Genomic DNA, 22,850 nt, shown 5'->3' on the forward strand with positions numbered 1-22,850 from the left:
ATGGTCACCAGTCTCAGGTAGTGAAGCTACCTGATGTTACTATTGTCCCCGGAGTCCATTTTGGACATCAGGTGACCAAAGCCCCCTGAGTGAGTGATAAAGAGATCAGTTTTTAAGGTAAACAGCTGAAGGCTGCCAGCTAACTTTTCACTGAAATGTTCTGTGCTTCAATGACAAGCGTGATGTAGGACAAGGAAGAAATTAGGAGCTGGGATGCAGCGAATTCCTCTCTCGCTCGGTGGCGTGAAACACACAGCATAACGCTCAGTGCAGCTCAGCACCTGTGACCCTTCTGCCGAGGCTCCGGCTGAGAAAAGGTCACCCTAGTGGCCTGTTCCATGGGTATTAGTGGCACCCCGTCTGCTCCTCTTTCTTGAAACCATCACGGGGCAATTTGCTAAAAAGTGCTGTTATGTGTAAAGAGAGGACTGCCAGCACCCTGTTCAGATGTGCCGGAAACTTCTCACTGTGGGAGAACCAGAACAAGCTTTCCAAAGAAGCTTGTTTCCAACCTAACAGAGCTCTGTACAAGCATCTTCTCTCATTACTCAAGTGTGAATTCCCAGAGTCTCCTAAAAGTAACTGTGCACAATGGGACTTCCCTGGTGGCGCAGTGGTTAAGAATCCGCCTGCCAACGCACAGGGCACGGGTTCGAGCACTGGTCCAGGAAGAACCCACATGCCGTGGAGTAACTAAGCCTGTGCACCACAACTACTGAGCCTGCGCTCTAGAGCCTGTGAGCCACGACTACTGAGCCCACACACCACAACTACTGAAGCCCATGCGCCTAGAGCCCATGCTCCGCAACAAGAGAAGCCACCGCAATGAGAAGCCCGCGCGCTGCAACGAAGAGTAGCCCCTGCTCGCCGCAACTAGAGAAAGCCCGCGTGCAGCAACGAAGACCCAAGGCAGCCAAAGATAAATAGATAAATAAATGTATTTAAAAAAATAAAGTAGGGGCTTCCCTGGTGGCGCAGTGGTTGAGAATCTGCCTGCCAATGCAGGGGACGCGGGTTCGAGCCCTGGTCTGGGAAGATCCCACATGCCGCGGAGCAACTCGGCCCGTGAGCCACAATTACTGAGCCTGCGCGTCTGGAGCCTGTGCTCGGCAACGAGAGGCCGCGATAGTGAGAGGCCCGCGCACCGCAATGAAGAGTGGCCCCCGCTTGCCACAACTAGGGAAAGCCCTCACACAGAAACGAAGACCCAACAAAGCCATACATACATACATACATACATACATAAAAAGAATGTAAGCAGACAAGAATAGCATTAAAAAAAAAAAAAAAAGTAACTGTGCACTAATTTGACTCCGAGACTCTGATTTTGGACTGGAGGAGTGTCAAGGTGTTATGACATGTGGTCTTGATGCTCTCCTACCCTATCATTTCTACAAAGCACCATTTCCCTGCTTTATCTTGTTTCTGTTTCCTAACCCATCTTCTCCTGCCACATCACAGCTTAATCTATGACCCATTGACCTAATAAAAGAAATGCTCATTTTGCTGAACCACTGTTTTCTTCATCAGGTGTGTATTTGCAAAATGACCCTTAAAATGGGTAGCTGTGCTTAATTCTTTGTGCTGAAGCTATCCTAGAAAGTTGCTAATTCTCTGTTTCTCCTACTTTTTCTCGGCATGAAGCATCTCCAGTTGTTTTGCCCATAGATCCCTTGCTATTGTGTGGCTTTCTAGTGCATCAACAAAACTCCGTGGTGAAGTGGGTGTGTGTGCAAAACTCTTCTTTGCATTCTCAAACCAAAAAGAAAACGAGAAACTCTTATTTGACGGAGGATTCCCATGTGTAGAAATTCAGTTGATTATGTTCTTCCGTTTGCTCATTTGTTTTCCAAAAGATTTGCTGCCCAGGAACCTGTGGCTCCTGTGACTTGATTTAGGGTCAATGAAGGCTTAAGGGCAAATGGGTCTAAAAAAGGTAGGGTTTTCTGTTTTGTTTTTCTTTATTGATTTGATGAAAGTACTTCAAAACAATAAAATACCAAAGACAGCATTGGCAAAAACAAAAATTATGGGAACAGGCAGACAGAATGGAAATACTACTGTACTTGTCTTCAAGTGACATGACTGGGGTTAGAATTCTGGTTCTTCCCATTTTACCAGTTTGACCTTAGTCCTATCATTTACCTTCCCACCTGTAAAATGGGAGCTTTTGATCCTGTATTACTATTTATCACTAGTAAAGAGTATTAAAGTTGAAATGATTAATTACTTCTGTATTATCTTTATTTTGAATTTCCTTTTCTAGGGACTAGAAGAATTAGAGATTTGTTCCAGAAAGCATATAAATCACTACCTATTTTCATAAAATGAGAGAATTTAGCACCTTGCAGTGCCTGAAAATTCATCTTAATTTGTTAATATATGCTATTTTCTTATGTGAGAATAGGTAAAGTAATTTTAACTTTCTATACATGTCCTACTCAGATCCACACCTAGATTATGATTTCAATTATGCTCCTAATTTACTGTTTGATATTGGGTAAGATACGTTATATATCCCTAGGCTTGTGTCCTTATGAGGAAACAAGCAAACTGAATTAGGATGACCTGCAAGTTTCCTTCCGCTCCACATTTTGTTCATCTGTTAAGTTGTACCTAAGTCCGCACCTCCCAATTCTTTATCATCACTGCCCCTGGAAATTTTCAGAGCCTTCATTTTTACATAAATGCAGTGGCTTCTTCAAGACCAAGGCCTCATGGCAAAGTGTCCAGTGTGGTTTAACTTGTGTGAAACTCAGTTACTCAAGTTTGATGATGTTTCTTTTGTTCAGTACTGTATTCTTTATATGCCTTTGGGCAAATGGTTAAGTGGAAAAAGTTGGATTATAAGACATTCTGAGTCCTCTCTTGAAACAATCATGTTTACTTAGATTGAATTGTGGTGATGTCTCAGGACTTTGCAGTAAGTTTCCATTAGTGAAATCATAGAATTATAAAACATTAGTTGGTTCTTAGAAGTCATATACTCCATACTCAAATAGTATCTGTCGCTCGTCAACATCCAGCCCCTGAATACCTCTAGGGAGGGAAGCAGGAGACACATCTTCCCAACAGAGTTTATTCCCTTTTTGGATGGATCTAATTTCTAAAAATTTCCTTTATACATTGTGTAAAACCCTTTTTCCATCTAATTTCCCCCTCCTCCTATTATTATTGTTGCTGTTGTCATGATTACTATTACCATTATTATTGTTGTTATTATTATCATTGTCTTCTAGAGCAAAACAGAGTAATACTTGTCTTTCCTATAAATTATAGCCTTCAAGTTGGGAAACAGTATGACTGCCTTTCTGTTATCTTTAGCCCTCAGAATGTTTTGTTTTGTTTTGTTTTATGCCTCTAGGACCAGACATCCCATTCAGGCTAGTCCCACTTTACGCTATTTTCCCAGCATAAATATTAATGGCATCTCCTTTCACTCTCAAAATTTTCCTAATAGAGCAGTAAATCATATAGTCACTCCATGCCTCTATAATAGTGTCTACCAAAATTATTCTGCAAATTTCTAGATCTCAGGAGTGCTCTATGAAAAAAGAGGAAAAAAATATTTAAGAAACATTTGTATGTACCATCACCCTTCCTATAGATTCACAAAGAACATCAGTGAGAATTTCTGCAGGAAGGAGATCTGTTTTATTTTGCTTATCCTACTGTTTTTCAAACTTTTAAAATCATGGAAATACCCAGTGTTCCAAGGAAAACAGCTTGAAATTCTCTCTTTTGGAAAAAGAGCTTAGGTGAATTTTGAATTTTAATTCCTATTATTTTAAGATTCTTTTCCAAATTGTTAAGCAACTTTTTCCCAGAATATTAACCACACTAGCTCTTTGTCTTCTAGCTGTAAAATGAGGGAATTAGAGTGGACTCTGAAGCTCAACAAGTTGGAAAAACCTTGGCAACCATCATGGAAGAAGCTCCCTCATCTTATTTCTCCAGTGTTGGTGGCTCATGGTAACACAGAATCAACAGGACATTGGGGGTGGTGGCAATCCACTGGCATTATTGAAGGGCATCATTGCAGCCTGGGAGGACTGACCATTGTGTGAATGGTAGCTGGAAACTAGTCAGGGGATTTGAAGAAAACTGAAGAGCAGTTACCCAAGTGCGATGTCAGAGGCAGATCTCCATGGAAACCGTGTTGCGATGACCCCATTAGCACTGATTCGGGCGGTGCTGCCATCTCCAGGAACACATCTTCCCCAGGACACAGGGTACCACCTACCAGTCGTCTCCTACACAAGAGAACCACAGACTTGTTATTGTCTAGTCCAAGAATAGCTATTAACCAAAACAAAAATGGGAAATAGACTTCTTCTAGAACCTCTTATTTGGTTTTAAAATCAATACCTTTTAAAGTCCGCTAATTTAATTTTGTCAATTGGGTACATTGGATTTAAGTGCAATATCATTTATAATTAAAGAAAAGACCAACACAATTACTATTCAATATGCATCACCATTATAAGGCAGAGACAGCCATAGAGAGTCAATTTTAAAATGATCTGCTGAAGATTACATTTTTTAATTGTCTTTCAACTGCACTGACGTAAATCACTTTGGCAATACATTTCTTGGATTTGCATAATGACAGAGCATGACAAGATTAGTTATCATTTTTAACTACTGGGTTTTCTGGCATGATGCTTGTCATCACATCTGTGTGTATTCCCTTTCCAAGGCCATGGTGATACCACATGCATACATTTTCTGAACCAAAGAAATGAACACTTCCCTGGGTCATGTAGTGATTTTTTTTTTAACGGTGAGCAAAAGTACCAGTCCACTATAAATAAACAATATTCAGAGGTTTAAAAGGACCATTACAGAAAGACATCTTAGAGCATTTTCTGTAAAATTGACACACAGGCTTTTGCTTGTACAGTTGGATTGTGCATGCTGCCCTCTGTCTACAAAATTCAAGAAAAATAAATTTCTGTCTTAAGTTGTAAGAACAGGCTATTACAAGTATGTGTGTCTTGTAACTTGCTGGACTTGTCTTTGTAGGGTAACAGAGACTGTTTCTGATCTAAGTATAAGTTGTGTTTCTATAAAGGTCACTGTGACTAAGGTTTTTGGAACTTGGAACATATTCTGTCTTAAAAACAGAGCTATGTAAATAGTAAATGGGTTCTCAGCAAGTTTACCAATTTCTTGTCTAGGCTGTGTGTTTGGTTGTAAGAAGGGTTAAGAAGGGAGACAATAAAATAGTCTGAAATAGCTGAATTAGAATACTTAGGACAAGCCTGAGTTTCCTGTCCTGAGAGCTGGGACTGTGGAGTTTATGAGACTGTCACTTTTCTTCCACTCCTAAGTGCCCCTCATGCCCACATCGCTACCAGTCAAGCTCCCAGGATTGCAGAGTCATGAAGAGTCGGGGAGGCACATTTAGCACACAGGTCTTATTTGTCTGTCTGGGGTCCAAATACCTGTGTTCTTAATATCAATACATGTGTCCACTTTGAGGAGCGCCTTCTCAAAGGATGTGATCCTGAAACATAGATTTTTCCATCTAGTTGGTTATTAGAGTACCCCAGGAGCTTTTAGCAACCTGCAGATTCCTGGGCTTCTCCCTTTATAGCCCCTGACTTCCCAGATCAGAAATGGGCATGGGCATCTGTATGTCCCCAGGAGCCTCTAATGAGCAGCCAGGTCAGGGAACCAATAATCAAAACATCTGAATTCCTTCCCTCCTGATCAAAAATCCTGTTTCTTCAAATCAGTTAAACTAGACTAAGGAAAAAAATACAAATTTTTTTTTCTTTTTCTTTGTCTTTTTTTTTTTTTTTTTGGCTGCACTGCACAGCATATGGGATCTTAGTTCCCTGACCAGGGATCAAACCCGCACCCCTGCAGTGGAAGCGCAGAGTCTTAACCACTGGACTGCCAGGGAAGTCCCCCAAAATACAAATTAAATGAACTCACATAAGCTGGGAGTAAAAATAATAAATTAAATGTGTTTGATATTTTTAATGCTTCTCAAAGTAGTTCCACTTCATCACATTTGAACTTTATAGCAGAGAAAAAAGGGAGGTTATTATTTTTTAGATAAGGAAACTAACCTTATAGGGCAGCTATAGGAAATCTTCCTTAGCACAAAATGAGTATCAGTCAATCTCGAAAGCATCATAAATGAGAGGAATTCTAGATGGGTGAGTGAGATCTTCATGCCAGCTGAGCAGTGTTATCTTTTGGTCACAGGGGTACCCAGACACTGACGGGGCCTGATTGAGTGTTCCTCTGTGGGAAAACCCTCTTAAGTTATTCCAGATTGTCACAGTTTCTTCCCTTCTGAAGCTTCTAGATCTACAGTGTCTTCATCAAAGCTACCACAGCAGAATCAGTGAGGACAGGCGAGGAGGAGAGAGATGACTAGAGGTGGGGTGAATTAAGCTCTTTATAACTCTGCCTGTATTCCCACATATTACTTGCTTTAATGTTTTCGTAGTTTCTAGCACAGCTCTGAGCACGACCAGTGAGGCATAGGTGAAGTAGACAACTCTTCATTTATTCAACCCGCATTTACTGGCTATCTTCCTTATGCCAGGCACTCCTCTTGACATGAGGGCAACAAAGATGAGAAGAAATACTCATGACCTTGAGGTGTTTAATCTAGAGGGGAGACAGACACAAAAACAAAAACTACAATTAGAAGGTTGCTGTGGCGGAATTATGCTTAAGCTCAGATCTAATGGATAAAATAAGAGTTTGTCAGTCCAGTAAGTGAGAAGGTTCTAGGAACAGGGATCACGTGCCTTGTCTAAGGAGGAGCAAGACCACGTGACAAGTTCAAGAAAGTACCAGGAGTGCAGCGAGCATTATCTGAGGGGCCAGAGCCAAGTCTAAATATGGCCCAGGAGACAGATCATAAAAGACCCTGTGTACCTTGCTGAAGAGTTCAGGTTTTTATGCCCTTGGCAACTGAAAATGATTGAAGGCTTTTTAGCTGGGAAATTGGAAGGATCACTGGCCCCACCAGCTGAGGAGGGAGGAGAAAAAGCAGACAGGAAGACCTGCACTGGAGAAGCAGAAGTGGGCATAGGAAAGAGCTGGGAGTTATACGAGATATTTATGGAGTACCATCTATGGGACCTTGCTTTGACTAACAGGTGGCTTGGTGGATGGATGGATGGATGGATGAATGGATAGGTGGATGGTTGGTGGCATGGATGGATTGGATGGATGATGAGGGAAGAATCTAGGCTCACTCCCTGTTTTCTGGCTTGATCACCTGGAAGATTGGGAGCACCATTCACCAAGTGAATACAGAAGTCACTTTTGAAGAAGTCATATAAATAAATGTTCACCAAATAAAAGTTAATGACATGCAGTTTTCTCGTAGTATACTGAATAAGGCAATGTTCATTGTAAACCATGCATGAAAAATGCAGTGATTATTTAATAATTACCATAACTATAAAAGGGGTACACATTTTATGCTGATCTCCTTTGAAGAGGTTATTAGGTACAATTACAAACAAATTAAGATTATGTGATATATTTATTTTAGATAGAGTCTGACACAAACTTTTTTTTTTGTTAGTTCTAGCTATTGACTAAGCCAAATAAAGTCTCTTTATTCTTTTTTTTTTTTTTTTAATTTATTTATTTATTTATTTATTTTTGGCTGTGTTGGGTCTTCGTTTCTGTGCGAGGGCTTTCTCTAGTTGCGGCAAGTGGGGTCCACTCTTCATCACGGTGCGCGGGCCTCTCACTATCGCGGCCTCTCTTGTTGCGGAGCACAGGCTCCAGACGTGCAGGCTCAGCAATTGTGGCTCACGGGCCTAGTCGCTCCACGGCATGTGGGATCTTCCCAGACCAGGGCTCGAACCCGTGTCCCCTGCATTGGCAGGCGGATTCTCAACCACTGCGCCACCAGGGAAGCCCCTGACACAAACTTTTATAGTAACAGAATAGAAAATGAAAGATTTAGAGGACACATTTCGTAGTCAAGTTGATAATTAAGCCACTTCATATTATTTAGTCATCTTCTCTGCTTATGTATTTCCCTTAATCCTTTATAGTTTCTTGCGCTCATAGTATTTCAGAGAGTTAAATTATCATTTTCAATGAATATAGTGTGAATAGAAAATGTTTACTTCAAATGTTTCACATCCTAAATATACAAAATCCTTAAGTTATGAGTTGGATTCTAGTTTTCTTTTCTAAAAAGTTATTAGATTTAAATCAGACCAAACTGATCTGTTGGGTAGATTTAGAGAGTGAAACAAAGATATATTTTCACATTGGTTTAGAATACTAAGTCCTAAACTTAGAAATTACAACTGAAGACATCTTGTAGGAAATTTTAAAATAATAATAAAATTCTATGTCTTGTCAAAACAATCTTGCAGTTTGGGGAATTTGATTGTGTTGGGTCACTGAGCTGGCAGTAGGATGAATTTCAGTGAATTTTTTTACCCATGCCAATCTCTGACTAAGAACATTCCCAAGTTTATCTGTCAGGGAGCTTTTTCAGTTTTTCCATTTATAATTCAGTAAATGTTTCCTGACCATCCACTGCATACAGGCTCTGTGCTAGGTCCCAGGAAGCAGAGATGAATGGGGCTTAGTTTTTGTTGACAGAGCCCCTAGATCAGTAAGGGAAGCAGATGTGTAGAGTAATAAATTACATAGCAGCATGGTAAGCTTGTGATTGATAGAAGGGCTCCGAGGTAAGCAAAGGGTCAGAGAAAGAAGAAGTTAACTCTATAATTAATTCTCTGGGGGACAGGGATAATTAGGAAAGGTTCCTAGAGGCAGTAGCATTGGAGTAGAACAATGAAGGGTGAGTAGGTGGGTGATAAAAGTGGAAGATATTTTGGACAAGCCTTGCAGGCAGGCAAGGGCACTGAGAGTGGGGGTTCAGGACACAAGCTTGCTAATTTCTGGTTCCATTGTTCTGAGAGGGAACCCAAGAATCTACGTTTTTGACAAGTACCCCAGGTGACTCTTAGGCAGACTACAGTCTACCTTAGTGCATCCTTAAATTTTAAATTCTGTGAGTGGAGATTGCTTTGCTTATCACTGAATCCACAGTACCTGACACACTATCTGGCACATAGTAGGTAATCAACAAATGTATTTTGAGGAACAAGACTGGTTGCTAAACGTTTGGATCTTAAGAAATAATTCCGACTCAATTTCTTAGCTGTTTTCTGTTTTGGCTGTGAGTAGATGAGTGTATCACTGCCCCGTCCCACTTGGAGGAAGTAAGAGGGTTGACTATCATAAAGACAAAAATTAAGGAAGGAAATGTTTGATGGATGGGTATTAGGGTATTTTAGTGGAAGACAAAAGAGGCTTCTGGTTTATTTTCTGTCTTTTCTGCCTCAAAGGCTTAAATTAAAAATACAAGAAGTGGTCTATGAAAGTACTTTCAACTTTCTGAATGTGCACTGTTCATTCAGCACCCATTAGCCGTTTTTTGGACTTAATAATCTGCTGATAAAGTCCTAGGACTATAGAGATGAAAAAGACCGCCCTCAGCAAGCACTCAACCTAGAGGTGAAGACAAAGAAGCAAAACTCAATTGCCCTACCTGGTGATACATGCTAGGACTGCAGAGTAAGTGCCAAGCACTGGGTTGAGGACTTTCCATATGCTATCATCTCATTTAATCTAAGAACCTTATAAGACAAATATTTTTCAGATGATGAAACTGTGACTTAGGAATTAAGTGATTCACCCTAGCTCACGTAATAGCTAGGGCTGAAATTTGAATTCAGTGTCTGTAAAAACATGTTGCTATTACTCACTGCATTTCTCCATCACGATACTCTCCTTTTGCTTATGTTTGGCTTTATTTGTTCATGCCCAAATAATCAGGAAACATAATGGAGCTGTATAAAATGCACTGGCGTCTTAAGTTTCCTCAAAATTCAAGTTCAAAATGGAAAGCTATCCCAGAGGAAACAGAATCCCTATGTCATATCAATATGCTCAATATGCTGTCTGACATCAGTCATTCATTCAGTGTCCCTGTAGTCAACGTCTGAACTTGTTTTATGCTGAGAATTAAGGTTTTGCCATTTTCCCAACTCTTATGGGATCTTAATGATTTTAGTAGGTTTTAGCCATAAATTATGTCCATTTCCTTTGACCAAAAGTACCACTTTCTGCATGATAATTTTATTAATATAAAATATTTTTCCAGTTGGTAAGTACCAAGGTTTACTTAAAATGTAAAAGCATAAATTATGGTCAGAAATCAGACTGCTTAGACACAGTACATTTCATTGCGTGTGAAGTAAGAGATGTATAGGATTGTATTGAATTTCAAGGTTTGAAAGCACCCATATTTTTTTTAAAAAATAGTTACTTTTAAAAAAAAAAAACACCTGGCACTAAGATAAAAAGTAAACTACAGTTCTTGGATAACTCAATTCAGTTGATTTTTCAATGATGTGATAGTTTTACATGAATATTTATTTTTAAAAACTATGGAAGTCCTAAATCACTTGGGATTCTTTCTGTTCATACCAACTGTTGGTCCAGTTTTGATCTACCCATTTAGGATCTGTGACTCCGTGTTCTGTATAGGTTGGCAAATAACTTTTTGGGTGTTCTCAAACTCATGCTATAAAGCAGTAATATTATTAGTCATACTTTCTCATGTATAACCCATTGAGGCAGACCCAAATAGGCCAATTCTGAGTTCCAAAAGGGAATTTTTGGTAGGTGGATTTTTATTTTATCCATTACTTGTGTAATGCCCTTGGATTTACAGTCATTCAGTTTATAAGACATATAAATTTACCAAGGTTTGCAGCAGTGTGAACTCAATTAATGTATGAAAAATCCCAACATTGAATACAAATATGTGTTTTACCTATCATATTTTAGGCATTTAATATCTAAGAGCACAGTGAATTTTGTTTTATTCATATATTTCAAGGCTTAGGCAAAATTTAATTTTATTGATGTCAAAATCTTTTGTTGAGCTATGGTGAGATAAAATTTACCATGCTCAGGAATATTTCTTGGTCATTTAATTATACTCATAAATTCTTAGAAATCTCTAGATTTTTTTGTATAAACATTTATAAAATTCTGTTTCTCAGGGACATACATTTACTAATAACAACTGAGATGCATCAATTTTGAATCCACTTTTAGGGAGTTTGCTTTTCATTTGTAAATGGAAGCTTTTAGGAATACCCTTCATTAAGATCCTGTATTCATATTTTCCTGCTAAATACATTTTTAACCAAACATTTTGAAAATACTTGTTCTTAAAGCAGGAATCAGAGCAAACAAGCTCCAAAGCAGGTTATCCAGATGATTTAGATCCATCTGAGCTCTAAATCAATACCCAAAGCTATATCTGTACTGGTCTAGTAAATTAAATCACTATGTTTGAAGAATGAAGGAAAAGATATCCTCTATAAAGTCACAACAGATTTCTTGGAGACAAATCTACCATATCTGTGCCAAACACACCATATTACTTAGGGTTTTCAGAAACTCATGTGCTCTGTACTACTGACGTAAACTGTGCTGAAGTAATCCAGAAGGGCAGAAACCTTTGGAAGATTCTTCTATAAATTCATTTCAGAGCTATTTAGACTCACTGATATATTGTATCCCTTCCTCTTCAGAAGCCTCAGTTTGAATTGCAATTTGTGGTTTTATTTTTTAAAAGAATTGCATGAATATTTAAAATGCAATTTGATGGTACTATGTTATTGATCATACATTATTTATGTTAAGATTCTCTTTAATCATAAGGACTTGCAAAGTGTATGACAGGGGGAATGGTGTGAATTTCTTCTTTGTATTTGGGGTCATTAACTCAGAGGTTATAGCAACAGTAAATTCTCAAGGTAAGTGCTTTGGTTTCTACGCATCTTGTTTATAGAGGTGCGAAAATTCACGTAAAGGTTTGGAAACAAATTGATCGGGCTTGGAAATACTCATCTACCAAGTTCATATGTTTTAACAAATAAATAGTAACTTCCTTCAAGAATAAGACAGATTTACAAAAGATGGAAAAAGCATCATGGCTGACTTGCTTGTTTCCAACGAAAAGGAAAACTGCAGAGCACCTCTCAGATGCAAGTGTCTTAGGGAAGCTCTACTTATTTCCTTAAGAGACCATTTATTATTCTAAGAGTTCCCAGGACTAGTTTATGATCTTCCAAAGAGCAGAGTATATTTTGTTTATTTTATCGAACTATTTATCTTCTCTCTTAAGACATAATTCTACCTTCTTCTACTTTTAAAAACACTTTGCAGAGGTGGAACATAAACTCCCGACTCCTTAAGTATGATCAGTCCCTTTAAATATTCTCAACATGATCTAGATTTAAGTCTCTTTTCTATCCTTTTTTTGATGGCAGAGTAGTTATAAAGGTGCAACCTTAAAAGTCAGGGTGAATTGGGGTCAGATCCTGGTTCTGCCACATAATAGCTGTTATCTTTGCATCCATTATTTGACCACATTGAGCCTCAGTTTTCTTATCTGTAAAATGAGAGTAAAATTTTTACTTTACACAGTTATTGTAAAATAAGAGATAATTTATATAAAATGCGCAGCAAAGGGCTGAGCAAATAGCAGGCATTTTAAAAAATGGCAACTCACTATAAGCTGGCTGATCTCCTTTTATTAAGGAAATTATTATGCTCCTTGTTATGCTAAGTTTCTCTTCTGCACTTGGCGCTGTGGCATTTTTGGTCCTTTGTGCATACTGTTATTTACCCCTTTTAGTTTAGTTTTGTTATACATTCACAATCCTTCATCAGAAACCCATAAGGAAGATTTTTTTTGAACTACCAGCCTTTAGAAGGTAACACAGTGGCCCCTGTATTACCTGTATGTTACCAAATATGCCCCCTGCCCAGGATTATCCTAACAGCTGCCTGTAATCAAGTATATTAATACTTCTGCAGTGAAAAAATGTGGATATTCACATTTAGTGGGGCTAATAAAGATTTATATAGCCTCTGGTTAGCTCAGGTCAGATTCTGCCATCAAAAGGGTTAAAAACAACTCTCAGTGTTGGGTGCTTTTGGTTTGGGGACCGAAGACAAGAGATTAACTTCAGTCAATCCATGAGGCCACCCTTGAAGATCATTTTGGGTCCTGAGTCTGTCATCAACAGTATACGAGTGTTCCCTCCTCCTTCTGAGTAATCAACAATTTTATAAATATACTTTTAAAAATTTTCAAGTCACTATGATAAAAAAAAAAGTGAGCAGAAACCTTTTTTCTTGTAGATCTGACCAGATCCTGAGACATTTTGTTTTTCATTCATTTAAGAAAGTTGTTTGTCCTTAACAGAAATAGACCCACAGACATAGAAAACAAACTTATGGTTACCAAAGGGAAAGAGGGGGAAGGATAAATTAGGAGGATGGGATTAAACATATACGCACTACTATATATGAAATAGATAACCAACAAGGACCTACTGTATAGCACAGGGAATTATACTCAATATTTTTTAATATAAGGGAAAAGAATCTGAAGAAGAATATATGTATATGTGTATATATATGTATGTATGTACGTATATATATGTGTGTAACTGAATCACTGTGCTGTACACCTGAAACTAACATGACATTGTAAATCAACTATACTTCAATTTTTTTAAAAGTTATTTGTCCTTTGCAGACATAGAGAATGGACTTGAGGACACAGGGAGGGGGAAGGGTAAGCTAGGACAAAGTGAGAGAGTGGCATGAACATATATACTACCAAATGTAAAATAGATAACTAGTGGGAAGCAGCTGCATAGCACAGGGAGATCAGCTCTGTGCTTTGTGACCACCTAGAGGGGTGGGAGGGAAGGAGATGCAAGAGGGAAGAGATATGGGGACATATGTATATGTATAACTGATTCACTTTGTTATAAAGCAGAAACTAACACACCATTGTAAAACAATTATACTCTAATAAACAGGTTAAAAAAAAATACTGGAGTCAAAGCAGAAAAAAAAAACCAGTTGTTTGTCCTTGAATATAATTACAAATACTTGGATAGACTCTAAAATTTGTTTCAAAATCATTTGTTTTGAATATTTCCTTTTCTTTGTGTACTTAATACCCCCCAGGAGCTTTTTTCTTATTTTTCTTTGTGTTCTAATTCGTGGTGGTATATTATCTTTTATATTAACTTCCCTCTGCTTATAAAAATCATGTTCCATGGTAACGGTATTAATTTGTCAGATTTTACAAATTATATTTATGTATTTCATCTGTCAAAATCTTGGCAAAAAATGCATTTTCACCAAAAATATCATTTTCAGCCAATAGAGGGAGTCAACTACAACTAAATGTAGTTTATGACATTCAAAGTAAAAGTATAAATTTTAATTTGTGGATTTTTAAAATGTATAATCATATAAAATTTTAAGTATATACATGTAATCTAAGCATAAATACAACCTAATTTCATGTATTTTCATTGTGAACAGACTAAAGTTTGTCTTTTTATTTCCATAAACATATTTATCTATATTCTTTTGTTCTTCTGCCTAACATTCTGTTTTAATTTTCTTTTAAAACAAAGTATAAAAAAGATATGAATGTTAAATGAACATATAAAACGTGTTTATATTTGAGAGCTGTATAAAAACTAATTTCTCTTAATATTTCAAAGAAGTAAGAATATTATAGCCCTAATGGTATCAAATTGTATCTTTGTACCTGTGGCTTACTGTTATCAAAGGAACTTTTAAAACTGTTACAAAATCTTAAGGTGAAACAGTATATTACTGTCAGTTTCCCTTATAAACTAATCGCAGGTCCTGCATAGACCGTATGTGGTGACCCCAGGCTGCACCAGGAGCGCCTGCCTACTTCCGCATCAGTGAGAAAAGCCAGCAGTTCTGCGGCATCTTCTCACTGCCCCTCTGCTACTCTCCTTTGTACCTCTTTTATTACATCACAGCCCTCTTCGGGGTTAGTTTGTTTTACTTTGCTGCATTGATGGGGGAGTATACACAGCAGTTTCACCAGCAAATCTAGTGATCAGGAAGGTGTAGGGACACATCCCTGATTCCATGTCAAAAATCTATCCACTCCAGAGGCTTGTACAAAGGGAGCACCATTAACTGTGTGCTCCAGTGCCCACTGTCTCCATCTCCTAATCCTTCATTGTGGTTGGGCGCACCCCACCAGACATGCTCTTCTATTTGACATACTGTTTTCATGTGGTTGCTGTTGTTTGTTTAGTTTTGAGAAGAAAAAGAAGACTGAGAAATTTACTCAGTGAGAGAATCACTGAGGGGTTGGTTTTATTTTTTTTTAATTTTTATTTTATATTGGAGTATAGTTGATTCACAATGTTGTGTTAGTTTCAGGTGTACAGCAAAGTGATTCAGTTATACATATATCTATTCTTTTTCAGGTTCTTTTCCCATATAGGTTATTACAGAGTATCGAGTGGAGTTCCCTTTGCTATACCAGTAGGTCCCTGTTGATTATCTATTTTAAGTGTGTATATGGATTGGGATTGACATATATACACTAATATGTATAAAATGGATAACTAATAAGAACCTGCTGTATAAAAAAATAAAGAAAATTCTAAAATAAAAAAATGTGTGTATCTGTTAATCCCAAACTCCTAATGTATCCCTCCCCACCTTTCCCCTTTGGTAACCATGAGTTTGTTTTCTAAGCCTGTGAGTCTGTTTCTGTTTTGTAAATAACTTCATTTGTATCATTTTTTTAGATTCCCCATGTAAGTGATATCATATAATATTTGTCTTTCTCTGACTTACTTATGAGAGGTTGGTTTTCTTTTCTTTTTCTTTCTTTTTTTAATTTATTTATTTTCTTATTAGTCATCCATTTTATACACATCACTGTATACATGTCACTGTATCTTTAAAACAATTTATTTGATCATCACTTGGAAACACTGGATTAACATCTACCTGAGCCTGAACTGAGAAAATAAGCATTACAAATTAAAACTTCCTGATAGAATTTAAAAGTAAACTAACAAAACATAACTCTGGTGCTGTAAATCTTTAGCATTGCCTTGAATGAATAGTCTTAAAAGATACTCTTTTCATTACAGATACCTAAGATTTAAACACATAAAATCTTAGACTGATTTTTCCTTTCTTGTTTGTTTTTTTAAAATTACCATTAATTTGCCCCATTCTGTTCTGTGGGGAGCTATGTTTAATTCTGTTTATCAAGTACCATGTAAAAGAGCATTCCGGATGCCATTGTTACATTCCTCCCGCTGGTGCATGTGCTGTGTGTGTTCTGTGTCCCAAGACACACCCCAGTGCTACTGAGGGCTTCAGAGATTTTATGGACCAGTTCACTTTAAGTAGTCAAAAAGCAGTAACAGGGGATCCTGAAAATATGCCCTTTTAAACTATTAGCAAGTTTCTTAGACACTGTTATACAAATAGCCATTGCTTCTCTCTGTTTCTTTTTTCTTTTCAGTTTTATTGAGGTGTAACCAACAAATAAAACTGTAAGATATTTAAATTGTACAACATGATGATTTGATATCCATGTATATTGTGAAGGGATCACTCCATCAAGTTAATTAACACGTCTATCACCTCGAATATTTATACCCCCCTTTTCCGGGGTAAGAACATTTAAATTCTACTCTCTCAGCAAATTTCAGTTATACAATACAGTGTTGTCAACTGCAGTCACCATATTAAACATTAGATCCTCAGACCTTATTTATCATAAAACTGAAAGTTTGTACCCCTTTACCAACCTCTTCCTGTTTCCCCCACTCCAGTCCCTGGCAATCACTTTTCTGCTCCCTGTTTCTATGAGTTTGACTTTTTTTTTTTAAGACTTCACATATAAGTGACATCATGCAGTGTTGGGCACTGTTGGTGGGAATGTAAGCTGGTGCAGCCACTATGGAAAACGGAATGAAGTTTTCTTGAGAAATTAAAAATAAAACTAGCATATAGTCCAGCAATCCCACTTCTGGGTACATATCTAAAGGAAACAAAAATATTGTCTTAAAGAGATACCTGTACTCCTATGTTCATTGCAGCATTACTATTCACAAGCACCAAGGTGTGGAAACAACCTAAATGTCTATCAATGGATGCATGGATAAAGAAGATATAATATTTTATCTATATATATGTATATATACATATATATATATGTATAAATACACATATACACAATCGAATATTATTCAGCCATGAGGAAGAAGGAAATTCTCTCATTTGTGACAACATGGATGAACCTGGAGGGCATTATGCTAAGTGAATAAGTCAGACTTAGAAAGACAAACACTATATAGTATAGCATTGATGTGCGACATGTTAAACTGATGGAGAACTGTTTTAGCAAAAATGCATGGGGCACTCTCACCACTATTATTCATCATAGTTTTGGAAGTTTTAGCCACAGCAATCAGAGAAGAAAAAGAAATAAAAGGAATCCAAATTGGAAAAGAAGAAGTAAAATTGTCACTGTTTGCAGATGACATGATACTATACATAGAGAATCCTAAAGATGCTACCAGAAAACTACTAGAGCTAATCAATGAATTTGGTAAAGTAGCAGATACAAAATTAATGCACAGAAATCTCTTGCACTCCTATACATTAATGATGAAAAATCTGAAAGAGAAATTAAGGAAACACTCCCATTTACCATTGCAACAAAAAGAATAAAATACCTAGGAATAAACCTACCTAAGGAGACAAAAGGCCTGTATGCAGAAAACTGTAAGACACTGATGAAAGAAATTAAAGATGATACAAACAGATGGAGTGATATACCATGTTCTTGGATTGGAAGAATCAACATTGTGAAAATGACTGTACTACCCAAAGCAATCTACAGATTCAATGCAATCCCTATCAAACTACCAATGGCATTTTTCACAGAACTAGAACAAAAAAATTTCACAATTTGTAAGGAAACTCAAAAGACCCCGAATAGCCAAAGCAATCTTGAGAAAGAAAAACCAGCTGGAGGAATCAGGCTCCCTGACTTCAGACTATACTACAAAGCTACAGTAATCAAGACAGTATGGTACTGGCACAAAAACAGAAATATAGATCAATGAAACAGGATAGAGAGCCCAGAGAAACCCACGCACATATGGTCACCTTATCTTTGATAAAGGAGGCAAGAATATACAATGGAGAAAAAACAGCCTCTTCAATAAGTGATGCTGGGAAAACTGAACAGCTACATGTACAAGAATGAAATTAGAACACTTCCTACCACCATACACAAAAATAAACTCAAAATGGATTAAATACCTAAATGTAAGGCCAGACACTATAAAACTCTTAGAGAAAAAAATAGGAAGAACACTCTTTGATATAAATCACAGCAAGATCCTTTTTGACATACCTCCTAGAGAAATGGAAATAAAAACAAAAATAAACAAATGGGACCTAATGAAACTTAAAAGCTTTTGCACAGCAAAGGAAACCATAAACAAGGCGAAAAGACAACCCTCAGAATGGGAGAAAATATTTGTAAATGAAGCAACTGACAAAGGATTAATCTCCAAAATATACAAGCAGCTCATGCAGCTCAATATCAAAAGAACAAACAACCCAATCCAAAAATGGGCAGAAGACCTATATATACATTTCTCCAAAGAAGATATACAGATTGCCAACGAACACATGAAAGGATGCTCAACATCACTAATCATTAGAGAAATGCAAATCAAAACTACAGTGAGGTATCACCTCACACCAGTCAGAATGGCCATCATCAAAAAATCTAGAAACAATAAATGCTGGAGAGGGTGTGGAGAAAAGGGAACCCTCTTGCACCGTTGGTGGGAATGTAAATTGATACAGCCACTATGGAGAACAGTATGGAGGTTCCTTAAAAAAGTAAAAATAGAACTACCATATGACCCAACAATCCCACTACTGGGCATACACCCTGAGAAAACCATAATTCAAATAGAGTCATGTACCACAATGTTCATTGCAGCACTATTTACAATAGCCAGGACATGGAAGCAACCTAAGTGTCCATCGACAGATGAATGGTTAAAAGATGTGGCACATGTATACAATGGAATATTACTCAGCCATAAAAAGAAATGAAATTGAACTATTTGTAGTGAGGTGGATGGATCTAGAATCTGTCATACAGAGTGAAGTAAGTCAGAAAGAGAAAAACAAATACCATATGCGAACACATACATATGGAATCTAAAAAAAGAAAAAATGTTTCTCATGAACCTATGGGCAGGACAGGAATAAAGATGGAGATGTAGAGAATGGACCTGAGGACATGGGGAGGGGGAAGCATAAGCTGGGACAAAGTGAGAGAGTAGCATTGACGTATATACACTACCAAATGTAAAATAGATAGCTAGTGGGAAGCAGCTGCATAGCACAGGGAGATCAGCTCGGTGCTTTGTGACCACCCAGAGGGGTGGGATAGGGAGGGTGGGAGGGAGATGCAAGAGGGATGGGATATGGGGATATATGTATACATATAGCTGATTCACTTTGTTATAAAGCAGAAACTAACACACCATTGTGAAGCAATTATACTCCAGTAAAGATGTTTTAAAAAAATGCGTGGGTTTTCAATACATAGCTTTCATTACAGGGCACTGAAAGGAATTTTACGAGTGGTTGAATTATGGGCACATTCATATTGTTCCAACTTTGTAAAGGAGAAATAAACAAGAAGGACTTTCACCCACACAAAAAAACCAGCCTCTTTTTAAAAGAAATATTACTTGAAGTGCCCAAGAGCGTCATTAAAGACATTATCAGTGGCTCTAAATAGGCCAATACAAGTTTTCACACTTTTTAAAAGAAATCAGTGATTGGCTCGGCAGTAAAATCACAGAAGGCTGCTACTCAGAGAAGAAAGATTGTGTTTACTCTTTTTAATCAGACTTTAGAGACTGAGTGTAAGTGAGTTTTATACACATTGCTTATTTACATGGTATGTTTTAACTTGTCGAAATAAGTGTGTAAATTTGCAGAAGTAATAAATCATGAGATCGGCAAATCTGGGAAAGTCTCAGAGCAGCAGCTACAGCTTAGAAACCATGGCACAAAGGCTCTAATGTTGGCCATCTCCAAGAACATGTGGATTTGGGGACAGAGTGAAGGTTCCAGAGTGGACAGAGCATGAACAGCTTCATGTACGGGAACCAGCTTGCAAGCCGAAGAATTTAAAACAAACCTGAAACAAATGTTTTTATTAGTTTTAAATTCTGTGTAGTATTTCACAGTTTATTTGTAGCGTATTAACTTTTAGTGCAGTAGGCGAACTGTATGAAAGGATGCTGTTTTTTATATCTTTTTTTGTAGTTATTCTGAGTAGAAAAGTCACGTAAGAGCTATTTCAAATCTTAAGGAAAAAAAGAAAAGTAAAAATGATTGCAGTCCTGTTTGTCAGCAATCATACATTGATTCATTCATACATTCATTCAACAGGGACTTTGTTAAGGACTCTGTTAGGTGAATGATATATAACAGAGAAGGAGACTTTAATGGAGCTTATTGTTTAGATGAGAATTCTAGGCAGAGGAAGACAATATCAACATGATGAGCTGCCTTTGGGCGACCACAGGATGCTCTCGCAATGTTTAGCAGGGATAGCAATGTGGACTGGCTGCAACTTGAAGGAAAAGAAGAAATTATCTAGAGAAATAATGGGAAAAGATGTTCCAGGCAAAGGAATCAATAAATCCTTTCTTTTTAAGTAGAAAAAAAGAAACTGATATGCAAAACGCTTGGCTGTATTTCTGAATGTTTATTTGGGATAGATCCTGACAATGCAGTTACTTCGTCAGGGGATGGGAGCATTTTTAAGGCTCTTGATAAAGGTCATGAGGGAGCTCTCTGCAGAAGTGGTACCCAGTTGACCTCCTATCTGTGGTGCATAGGCTTACATATTCTGCAGAGTGCTTGCGAGCATTGGAGAATTCAATTTCATAGGTGAAAAACATGTCTCATATTTCTGTTTGGCAGTTCTGTGATTATTCGTGATGCTGAAGAGTTTTTCATTAATTTACTGGATATTTGTATTTGTCCTTTAACGTACTGTTTCTTCACATTTCTTGTTCATTTTTCTGTTTAGATCTTAGTGGCCTTTTTATTGATCCTCTTGTGTCAAATTCTTTACCATTCTGATTTACCTTTTATTTCTTTTAATATTAATATTTTTAAAATATGAAAATATTTGTTGATTTTTTCTTCCATTGTTTTTATTCTTTGAAAATCCTTCCCTATCCATAGATCAAATATTAACCGAAATGTTTCTCTGGATAGTTTATGTTCTTTGTTTACATATTATGCTTATCAAACTGTAGTGTATTTTGATATTTGTGCAATGTATCTAAATTGACTGTTTTGGAGGAGCTAGCCAGTTTTACTCTCTATTTCTTTGCTATTGATGTATTATTTGTCATTTACTGCCTTCTTCTATGTACTGCTTTAGATCTATTTCCTTGCATTGTCACTTGCGTACTTCTCATACCTTTGTCACATGGTTTTTGGGTTTTTTTTTTTAACTATTTAAATCATTTGAAGTGTACCATTCATTGGCATTAAGTGCATTCACAGTGTTGTGCAATCATCACTATTATCCATTTGCAGAACTTTTTCATCATCCCAAACAGTAACTCTGTGCTTATTAAACAATAACTCCTCATTCCCTTCTCCCCCAACATGATTTTATCATAGATTTGTAATCATTTTTAATATCTGATAGGCAGAATATCACCCAGTGCGTGGCTTTTCTTTGAAGTTGATGCTCTTCATTTACATATGTGTAGTGATGTTTGAGATGCTTCTCCTGGTTTATCTCCTGTCCCATGAGTGGCTCCACCCTCCAACAATCATTTGGGCCAGAAATCTGGGTGTCGTCCCAGGCTCTTCTTTCTTCCTCTCTCCTCACATCCATCAGTGTCCTTTTGATTCCCTACCATTAATATTCCTTGAGTCTCCACTTTGTTTCTACCCCACATGGGCCCTGCTCTTCTTCAGGTCCTCATCACCTGCCACAGGGATTATTGCCTCAGCCTCCTCTTCCTTTGCCTCCTCCCAGCCATCCCTCACACTGGTGCCACCTGATGGTCTTTTTTTTTTTTTTTTAATTTTGGCTGCGTTGGGTCTATGTTCCCGCTCGTGGGCTTTCTCTAGTAGCAGTGAGCAGGGGCCACTCTTTGTTGCGGTGCGCGGGCTTCTCACTGCAGTGGCTTCTCTTGTTGCGGAGCACTGGCTCTAGGCGCGTGGGCTTCAGTAGTTGTGGCTCGCAGGCTCTAGAGCACAGGCTCAGTAGTTGTGGCACATGGGCCTTAGAGCACAGGCTCAGTAGTTGTGGCGCACGGGCTTAGTTGCTCTGTGGCATGTGGGATCTTCCTGGACCAGGGCTCGAACTCGCGTCCCCTACATTGGCAGGCAGACTCTCAACCACTGTGCCACCAGGGAAGCCATTCCACCTGATGGTCTTTTTAATACAAATATGATCATGCCACAGCTCTGGCTTAAAATCTTCCTGAAGTTCTTGACTTTCAGGATCAAGTTCAGATTCTTTGGCAAGGCTTTAGAAATCCACTACATCTCTTTCACCTCCGCTCCACTCTCCCCACTACCCACACACATACACACAGCCAGCAAGCTTAAGCCTAACTGAATTGCATTCACACTCCAGGAAGGCCAACCTCTGTTTAGGTTCCCATATCTTTGCTCAAGTCCAGAAACCTCGCCTGTTACTCTCTTTCTCCCTCCCTCTTCCCCTCTCCGTCCCCACCACTGGCTCCAGTCTATTAGGTCTCCTGCCCCTGAGCTTCAGGTCCTTCTGCCTCCTTCCCCCTGGAAGTCACCACACTGCTATGTAATTGTCTACTCCCTAGAGGTTCCAGTTAGGACCT

General features: G+C 37.9%; 1 protein-coding gene across 3 annotated transcripts in view; it reads left to right on the forward strand.

Moving 5' to 3' along the window:
* The window catches only part of GRIP1 (glutamate receptor interacting protein 1), a 736,800-nt gene that overhangs the window by 356,680 nt on the left and 357,270 nt on the right, over window positions 1–22,850 (forward strand). The window lies entirely within an intron of this gene.

Source organism: Balaenoptera acutorostrata, chromosome 11, assembly GCF_949987535.1.
Source record: "Balaenoptera acutorostrata chromosome 11, mBalAcu1.1, whole genome shotgun sequence".
In the NCBI taxonomy this organism is placed as follows: Eukaryota; Metazoa; Chordata; class Mammalia; order Artiodactyla; family Balaenopteridae; genus Balaenoptera; species Balaenoptera acutorostrata.